General features: G+C 34.2%; 1 protein-coding gene and 1 long non-coding RNA gene across 3 annotated transcripts in view; both read left to right on the top strand.

Moving 5' to 3' along the window:
• The window catches only part of CUNH15orf41 (chromosome unknown C15orf41 homolog), a 227978-nt gene that overhangs the window by 79032 nt on the left and 138946 nt on the right, over positions 1-10000 (top strand). The gene's annotated exons all lie outside the window — the stretch shown is intronic.
• Positions 2637-3714, top strand: LOC116538708. Its single transcript, XR_004263758.1, has 2 exons — positions 2637-3275; positions 3323-3714. It is a non-coding gene; the product is annotated as an uncharacterized LOC116538708 (long non-coding RNA).

Raw genomic sequence — 10000 nt, 5'->3', positions numbered from 1 at the left:
TTCTATTTGGATCTGCTTTTTTTTTAAGTGAGTTTTTATATTTTTAACAAATCCTTTAAGTATCAAAGTATTCACATACATATTTTTTTTCTGTTTTATACCATTTCTAATTGCTCTGAGAGTATAATTGGAAACTGATGACTAGTTACAGACTGAGTTGCTAAAAGAAGCCTAAATTTTAATCCCACGATTTATAATCTACCTCTGGGATCACCTTTCCATCTTAACTTTTACAAGAATGGTAGTGATTTTACCTATTTTTTTGTTATTGTTCAATGCTCCCTGATTTTAGCACAGGTGCTGCTCCCTATTGACTCTCAAATGTTAAATGTGTGAGTGAGTGATGAGTAAATGAGGTAAGTTTTGCATGAATAATGGTGACTATGTACTAGGAGTAGTATAGGAAACCTCTGTTAATGAAAACTCTGTAAGTATAGAAAGCTGTTAATGAAAATTTTCTGAGTAGACGTGATATTGGAAATATCCTTAAGCAGGATAAAATTGTCTAAATGTTCAGTCCTTTTATAAATCAATCCTCTATAACTGATAAGGTGAGCATTATTATTAATAAGGAGATTGACATTATAGTAAAATTATAAATTGACAGTGTTTACTGCTCCTGAGCCTGAACCTAAAGCAGATTAAAATTTTTGAAGAACCATTGAGAAAATACCTCAGTCCTCATTATAAACTGATGATTTTGCTTATGTCCTGGAGATTTCATACAGCTTGCCTTTGCTGTCTTCCATAGGGCTGTATAATCTTTCTGGCTTTGGGATAGACCAAAGTTAATAGTCACATCATTTAAAACTGAGCTATGCAGCAAACCATACTGTCATGTGTGTACCTATGCAACAATCCCGCATGATCTACACGTGTACCCCAGAACCTAAAGTACAATAAAAATAAATAAATAGAATTAAGAAAAAAAAACTGAGCCGTACAGATACATGTAATTTGCAGTGAAGATGAATGTTTTGTAGGCATTCTTTGTTTTCTTTATGAGTATGTGATTTTCAACAAAATGTGTTTTATAATCAGCCCCTCCACACAGACACCACAATCGGATTATGTTTTCCCTGTTGGGATTTCTAAGTTTCATTCTTACTTTTTGAATGAGCTTAATCTTAGTTTTCAAATAAGCTAGTTTACACTTTTTGCCAGTATTTTAGGCCTTTAGACGACAGGCAATCATCTTGAAAACTCTGAGTTTAGTAGAAAGAAGTGTGAGAAAGCATCCAGTAGGTTCTTGGATCTGATTAGACTTTGAGTCGTCCCTTTCTGATAACACAAGTATATTAATTCATTTGGAATTCATGTTCTTTGATCTGCAGATTGTCAAGAGCTATTTGAATCCTAACTATATTTCAGGTACTATATTAGGAGCTACAGTGGATGGAATAAAGAATAAAACTCATCAAAGAACTCATAGTTTAGTAGAATATGTCATGTGTGTACCTAACACAAATCAAGTATCCCTTATCTGAAATGCCTGGGACCAAAAGTGTTTCAGATTTTAGATTTTTTAAAATTTGAAATATTTTAATTATACTTAGTGGATGAGCATTAAAAATTCAAAATCCAAAATCCAAAATGCTCACAAAATTTATGGAGCGTTTCAGATTTCAGATTTTCGGATTTGGGATGCCCAACTTATAATTCTGTCTGTGCCTTTAGAGGTAAAAACATATCTTCTTTGACTGAAAAAGACTCAACATAATGTATATAATCCCCCCCACCCCCACACACACCAAAATGGGATTATGTTTTCCCTGATGGGATTTCTAAGTTTCGTTCTCACTTTTTGAATGAGCTTAATATTAGGTAATCTAAGATTAGATTTAGATTTGGTCAATGCTCACACTGTTAATAAAGAAATATCCAAGTCTGGGTAATTTATAAAGGAAAATGATTTGATTCTCAGTTCAGCATGGCTAAGGAGGGCTCACGAAACTTAAAGTGATGGTGGAAGGGGAAACAAACATGTTCTTCTTCATATGAGTCCAAAGAAGTCAAAGAAGAGATATTTTTACCTCTAAAGAATTCTAGTTTGTGGAATTAGAGGAAGCCTCAACGATTGAGGTTTCAAGAGAAGACAATTTAAGACAGACTCTATGAACAAAGGAAAGCTTTTATGTACAATCTTAGTGGGAATTAAAGTTGGACAAATTCGGTTGGGGTTTTATGATAGAAGATACTCAAATCCAGATCTAGGTATTTATATTTAAATTAACAGGAAATGGGAAGCCACTGATGGTTATGAATAGCGGACTGACATGATTAGAGCTTTTATTTTACTTTGTTATGACAGTGCTTTTCAACAAGACAGATATGGAAGGTGTCTGATATGGTTTGCCTGTGTCCCCACCCAAATCTCATCTTGAATTGTAGTTCTCCATAATCTCTACTTGTTGTGGGAAGGACCTGGTGGGAGGTAATTGAATTAGGATGGTGGTTACCCCCATGCTCCTGTTCTTGTGATAGTGAGTTCTCACAAGATCTGATGGTTTTAAAGGGGCTCTTGCTTCTTTGCTCAGCACTTCTCCTTCCTGCTGCCATGTGAAGAAGGACATGTTTGTTTCCCCTTCCAATCATTGTAAGTTTCCTGAGGCCTCTTTAGCCATGCTGAACTGAGAATCAATTAAATCTTTTTCCTTTATAAATTACTCAGACTTGGATATTTCTTTATTAACAGCATGAGAATGGTCTAATACCATATTATTTGCCTAGAGATAACCAGGATTTGTATAATTCCTAGCACTTTTCTGTTACTTCACCACCTCTTTTCCACTGAAGAAGGCAAACTGGAATACACTTGACAGAGAGTAATATTACAGGACTAACTAAATCAACTCTTATTTATTTAAAAGTACTTATAAATAGATTTGGTATTAGTTATAAATAGCTTGCAGCTCACCTTGTAATAGATCATGACACAGAACTATGTGTTGTTGACAGCAGTTAAGAACCAATGTTGAAGATGATCCAGCAACACTGTAAAATGGCTTGAAGTAGGGAAATTCTGAGTATCGTGAGAAAGAACAACTAATAAGCATTGCATTATCTTTAGCAAACTTTAGGTCTGAACTAGGGTTTACAATGAAAGTAATAAAGGAAATAAAGTCTATAGACATGACAATTTACTGGACACTGGCAGTGAGGAAGTAAAAAGAACCCAGGATGTGTCTGAGATTTAAAACTAGGGTATCTCATGCTAAGAGGAATAAGAATTGCTTTGAATAAGAAAAGGAAAAAAGTTGAATTAAGTTCAGGCTGTTAAAGTCAGTTTCCAGACCACAGTTTATAGAAGAGTTTCATAAAGGTGGAAATGTGGTCTGCTTTCTCAGAATCCCATATTTAGATTTGTGAATCATGTATGAATGGAATGGTTTTTCTAAGACACTTCAAATACAAGGAAGCACTCCGCATTCTACTTGTGAACCCTCATTTAATTCTTAATTATTCAAGTGTTTATTTAATCCACAAGATTATTAATAATTAAATTTTCATTTGCATGGTAGCTATGTATTTTAAGAATGAATACCTGATTTGAGAAGCGAATACATGGAGCTTTTGTAGCTCATTTTAGAGGATAATGCTTCCAACTTTTTGTAAGCCTCTTGTTTATTGATTACACATTTATTAAGTAGGAAATATTGTTTCCTTATGCATTGTATGAGGGTGCTTTTTATATTCTTGTAAAATATTAAAACATAAAGTCTTATTTAAAAGATTTTTAAGCTTCTACATGTTGTTAGGTTTTCCATTTCTTGAAAACTCCATTGTATCTTTTGAAACTTGTTGATCTAGACAATTCAGATGGAATTCTAGGAGTAGGAATGAACTTATTTTGGAATCTGTGCTTTTGTTGATAAAAGTTGTATCTTTGATTAGGCATTTTCTTGTATCTGTTTATTAACCTGCATTTTACAACTAGTGAGATGAGAAAATAACTTTTTTTTGCTAGTTTGGATAAGACATATAAGAGTACATGCATTGTGTGGTAAATATTAATGATGGTATTGAAAGATTTTGTCATTCAGGAAGCTCAGTGTTGGAAATTAGACTTCAACTATGTTTTATAGTGTAAAGTGTAGTCAGTAGTAGTTAATGAACTCTATTACCCATGATTGTGGGTACAGCAGAGGATGGTTACTTGAAATTCAAAAATAATCTACCTTGGCTATTATTGTTGATATTTTACTAAGTTATAAATCCTGCTTACTATAGAAAATCTTTACTTGTTAATGTTCTTTCCCTTTTACTTTTCTCAGCTATTTGTGAAGAAAATTTATATAAAAAGCAAACTGATCAGTGAACAAGTTGTTAGGGTAGAGAAAGAGGATGGTGAAAGAGTAGCTGAGGAAGGTCTAAAGAGATTGCAGGGTTTGTCCACAACCTGAAGAGAGACACAGAATCAAGGATTGATGATACATGTTGCTTCATGTGGACAGAAAAGATTTTTCCCACCCCCACTGGAGCTTTTGTCTTAAGAAGACTCTTGAAGTAAAAAATGATTATTAATGTATGGTGCTTATGTACACTAAATTTTCTGGTACAATCCTGATTTCATGTAATTTTTTCTGTTTAAAGAAAGTTTTTAATATTTGTAATACAGTGGCATTTTCTTAGAAGTTAACATATTTTCATTTATGTAAATTGATACATAAGAAAACCCCTCTTTTAGTTTATATTTCTTATGTTTGGGTTTATATGGGGTATTGAGCATTGACATTTTTTGTTGTTCCAGGATATTTATTGCAGAACCAGCAGAACCACGCTGACTTGTTTTTCTTCTTTAGAAACACATTAACTTAATAGGGGCACTTTTGTTTATCTTAAGAGCAGTAGTTACTGTGGATGCGTAATTGAATTACTCTTTTTAATGAAAGGGCTGTTCTTATTTTACTTTTTTTTTTTTTTGAGACAGAGTCTCACTCTGTCACCCAGGCTCTAGTGCAGTGGCAAGATCTTGGCTTGCTGCAACCTCCGCCTCCCACGTTCAAGTGCTTCTCCTGCCTCAGCCTCCCGAGTAGCTGGGATTACAGGTGTGCACCACCATGCCTGGCTAATTTTTGTATTTTTAGTAGAGATGGGGTTTCATCATGTTGAACAGGCTGGTATCGTACTTCTGACCTCAGGTGATCCGTCCACCTCCACCTTCCAAAGTGCTGTGATTACAGGCATGAACCACTGGGGCGCCCAGCCTATTTTACTTCTTTAAAAAAAAAAAAAAATGGTGAATTTAGGAGATAGAATTTTTGCCTGAGGCTATTAGACACGAAGTCTTGTTTTCTGACAATTTCATAATTATTGAGTAGAATTGTGGAAATTATGGAATATAGAAACCAAGTAATTCTCCTCTACCCCCACTGATGAAGTGTACGAGACTGAGAATTATTATGACTAATATTTTCAGGGGATTTTACAGCTAAGTTCATTTGCCACTAAACCTAGCCTCTTTGTAGTTGTTCCTTTCTGCAGTCTACCGGTCTTTATCTGTATCCCATGCCCGCCAACACTTGCCCCTTCCCCTCACTGTACATACGCATTTGCCAGAGACTGCAAGATTGTCAGGACAATGTTCTTGGTTATATTGTGCCTATTGTGTCTATCTCTGTTGAATCATGTGATATTTTCTCCCATTTGATTTTCATCCTTAGACACCAATTTAACATCTGCATTTAGATTTCCTTTTAGCCTAATTCATTCTTTCGACAAAGTACTCCTGCGCTTCAGTTTTCTTTTTCTCCCGGGTTAGAGTGCCCCAAACTTTCCTATTCCATGAATAGCTCGCTTCTTGGTTCTCATTATGTTTCTGCCACCTCCATGGACTGCCTTAGATGAGCTGTCAGTTTTGATGTTTTCTCATGTCTTTGTTTGGTTATCAGCTGCTTAAAGCAGTTCAAATTAGCAATGCTAATATTTGATACTTATATGCACATTTTATATACCAGGTACTTTCTAAGTGCTTTACCTGCTGTGCATTTATTCCTCATAACAACTTTATAAGTCAAGTAGTAGTATCCCCATTTGCAGATGAGGCAACTGAGGGACCCAGAGCTTAAGTGATTTGCTGCAGGTCATGCATTGAGTAGTGACAATGATTCCAGAGCCCATGTTCCTAACAATTCTGCTAAACCACCTCCCTATGGAAAATTGTATTTTGTAGCACAGTTTTGTGTTCTGAAAGTTATGTGACAACTTGTTTACATGAGTCAGAAAGCTTGCAAGTCATTACTTTAGGTAACAAATGTTCTTGCCTGGACAGACTCATCAAATTCCCTAACTTACCCAAAAAGACCTCTTGTTTTTTGTAACCCTCCAACACACTTTTAAGTGCTTGTGCAATTCATTTACTTATGTCACATAGCACTATATGTCTTTGTAAAAAGGAGCCTTAACATACAAGTGCTTAACCTCTATATCTTAATCATGAGCTTTTAAATTGTTATTGTGCTGACATAATTAGGTGTAGCACCTAAAATGCTTTGTGTATACAGCTATAAAAAGAAAGTAATGTGATCTAGGACAGACAGTGAAGCTGTATCTAGGAAAAAATCCTGTGGAAGGTTGAAATTGAATGTGGTAACTGCAATTATCTAAAAGGAAATCTATTACTTTATGATAAAACTGTCAAAATAATGATTGGGCACTCCTAGAAATTGTAGAGAATCAATAAAACCAATATTACATCACGGTTTGAGAATTTAGGAATTCCACTTTCTCCTTATTCATGAGAAGATGCTAATATATTTACGAATGAGATGATAGTAAGTTTTTCTTTCCTGCTTTACTTTGTAGCTCTTATTTTAGATTTATTAATACTATTTTGCTTAAGAACCTTGTTGAACAACATTCTTGGAAAATGAGTAGTATTTTTTCATTAGCCAGATAAAAATATGCAGACAATATGAGCTATTTTCTTTGCAAGAACACAAAATACAACACTTTGAATGGATTGTACGTACTTTCTGCTTTATTCAGGACCTATGTCTTGGCCTCTAGGATAATAGTTGATCTGTGATGTCATTGTATACAAGCTAACCTTTGTATTTTAAAAGGGATTACCTAACTTACTCTTGCTTAAACTGATTATCGTGTGTAGGTGAATGTTTTGTCTTCTTCACTAAGCCACCTAATTTCCAATTTCTTGTGTTTGTTTTCAGTCTGAGAAGATGTTTTATATTAGCAGTACAGGACTAATTTTTCTTGAGCTCAGTGTTCTTTGTCTTGGTTAATTGCCTAGATTCACATTCATAAATATTTGTCGAGTTGAGGTGAATATTTTGTTGATAACTTACCTACCATTTCCTTGTAACTCTAGGGTTGAGAGGGTGTCAAGGAATTTTGTAGATGACACATAAAACATTTCAATAGAACTTTATAGTTTATAAAAAGTTTTGATATATTTTCTTTGACACATAAATATCTCTGACATAGCTAAGGCAAATGTTGTTATTGCATTTTATAAATGATAAACAATTTCAGAATAAATGACCAGCTTCGTCATACAGTTAGAAAGGACAGGAGCTGGGACTTAAACTTGAATCACCCGAACCGACGTGTCTGGCTTTACCCTTGTTACATGGCTGAATGTACAAAAGAACAAACAAAAGCAATGAGTGAGTGGGAGAATCTGTGTCTAGTGATTTCAGATGCATCCTCTTTCCATTATTTAATGAATGTAAATTGCCTGCATTGTTTAGATATTACCCAAGTGTTTAGCGTCTCTTACTGTCATAAAATTTTTTCTTATTTTACCTAAATCTCTTCTGTCGTCGTTGGTGCATATTTCCACAATATGTCGAGTTGGAATACCAGTTTGATCCTATATTAGCTGTCATCCTGGGTGAAGTCTTCTGGAGCCCTAATTTGCTCTTCTTGAAAATCAGAAAACAACATTTACTTTTCAAAGCTAAACAGATCGAAGATGATTTTGTAAATTGGCTAGCATGCTACTTGGCACATAGTAGGCACTCAAAGAATCATGCTTTTTTAGTATAGGCAATAATATTTCAACAAATACTTACACTTGAACCATATGAAGGATTAATTTCCCTTCTCTAGGTATTCTTGAAATGTGAATTCTCTGATAATTTTAGAGATCTTTTCAGAAACCTCTTGAAATAATGTTTATGATGCTATATATGGGGAGAAGTTAATTATGGTCTTATGAAAGCTACATAGAATGGAGGCTGGCCTCAATTTCCTGAATTCTTTTTCTAATTTGTTATATCTTACAGTAACAAAACAACAGCATATGTTTAGATCTATCTGCATATGCACTTTGGACATTTACTTTTTTCCTGCTATAATTACCCATACTTGTATCTTATACTTGTGGAATTCCTAATAACCAACATTGTCAAAAGTAACAGGGGTTGATGTTTTTAGGGATAATGAAAGGGTTAAGTTTGTCATGAGGTCATTTCTGAGAGAAGCAAGTCTACTAGAAAGCTTTTACTTTTTTAAAATTTTTATTTTGGGATAATTTTAGACTTACAGAAAAGTTGCAAAGACAGCACAGAGTTCTGCATGTATCCGTCTCTCGGTTTTAGTTATCCCTAATGTTATCATCTTACATTACTGTGATACATTTGTCAACACTAAGAAACCCTCATGGGTACTTTACTATTATTGATTATATTCCAGACATCATTCAAATTTCACCTGCACCCAATCCAGGATGCCACATTACATTTAGCTGTCTGGTATCCCATGTCTCCTCTGGTGTGGGAGAGCAGTCTTCTCTTGTTGTTGATGATCATGCTGTTTTTGCAGAGGGTGTTCTGTGTAATGTCCTCAATTTGGGTGTATCAAAGGTTTTTCTAATAGATTTTGGGAAAGAATAAGGAGAAGTTCCCATAACATATCATATCAAGAGGGGTACGTGATATCAACATGATTTATCACTGGTTATATTAACCTTAATCTGTTGATTAGGTTAGAGTTTGCTAGATTTCTCCACTGTAAAGTTACTATTTTTCCCTTTCCATACTCTCTTCTTTGAAAGCAAGTCATTAAATTCAGCACACACTCCAATTGAAAAGAATGATTAAACTCTGCCTTCTGGAGGGAGGAGTACGGCGAGATGTTATTTGGATTTCTTCTGTAAGAAAGTTTTGTCTCCTCTCCCTATTATCATTTTTATATTTGAACATATATATGTATAATTTGAGCTACAATCCCACTAGACAGTTTTTACTTAGGTTTAGAAGTTAAATTTGTAGCATACCTTTTAATTTTTCCTTTTAATTCCATAGCCCTTCTTCTCCTGTCTGTGTTACCCATAAAATGAGCAAACATATGTTCTTGTCTGCCATTCATTTCAGCGATAAACTATTTAACAGAAGTCCAGAGTAGACTTCCTCTTCAGGAACACAGATAAAATCTCTTTCGTTAGTTACTGTTGTTAATAAAGAGGCCTGTCAATGGTGTAATAAGTATAAAAAGTAAATTTGCTCATTCTGACCTAAATTTTGACAAATCTATTATGTTTATCAACAGACACCTTCTTATTTTGGTTTGATTTTGTTTTTGCGTATCAGGTAGTTTTGATTATTTGGGGGCAACACTTTGGAAGTGAAGCAGTTAATATACAGGTGAATTCCTTTTAAAAACTGACCTTTGAGCTCTTTTTTATGCTTCAATCATCACTCTTTTTTTCATAAATTATCAAAAATGCTGGATGATCAGTGAATACCTTTGTCTACAAGTATAGTTGGAAAGAATTTCCTTTGGCCTGTTTACTTATGTTTGAATTATTTCTTGTTTTAATCTTGGTTTTCTGCCTGTTCATTGTAGCTGTTCCTGTTGAGTTTTCAGACTGTGGATGTATGTTGGTAAAGAATGAGATAGAAAATAGCATAGTTTCTTTAGAAATATTCCTATGATATTTTGTACATTTAGTTGGTAAGTTTAGACTGTTAGCATTTTTATTCACATGAGGAAAAAAGCACTAAATAGGAGAGAAAAGAGTATATTGTGTTTAATAATC

The sequence above is a fragment of the Sapajus apella genome, unplaced genomic scaffold (assembly GCF_009761245.1).
Source record: "Sapajus apella isolate SASKATOON/1434 unplaced genomic scaffold, GSC_monkey_1.0 scaffold122, whole genome shotgun sequence".
Lineage (NCBI taxonomy): Eukaryota > Metazoa > Chordata > Mammalia > Primates > Cebidae > Sapajus > Sapajus apella.
This window is presented reverse-complemented; position numbering and strand designations above follow the sequence as displayed.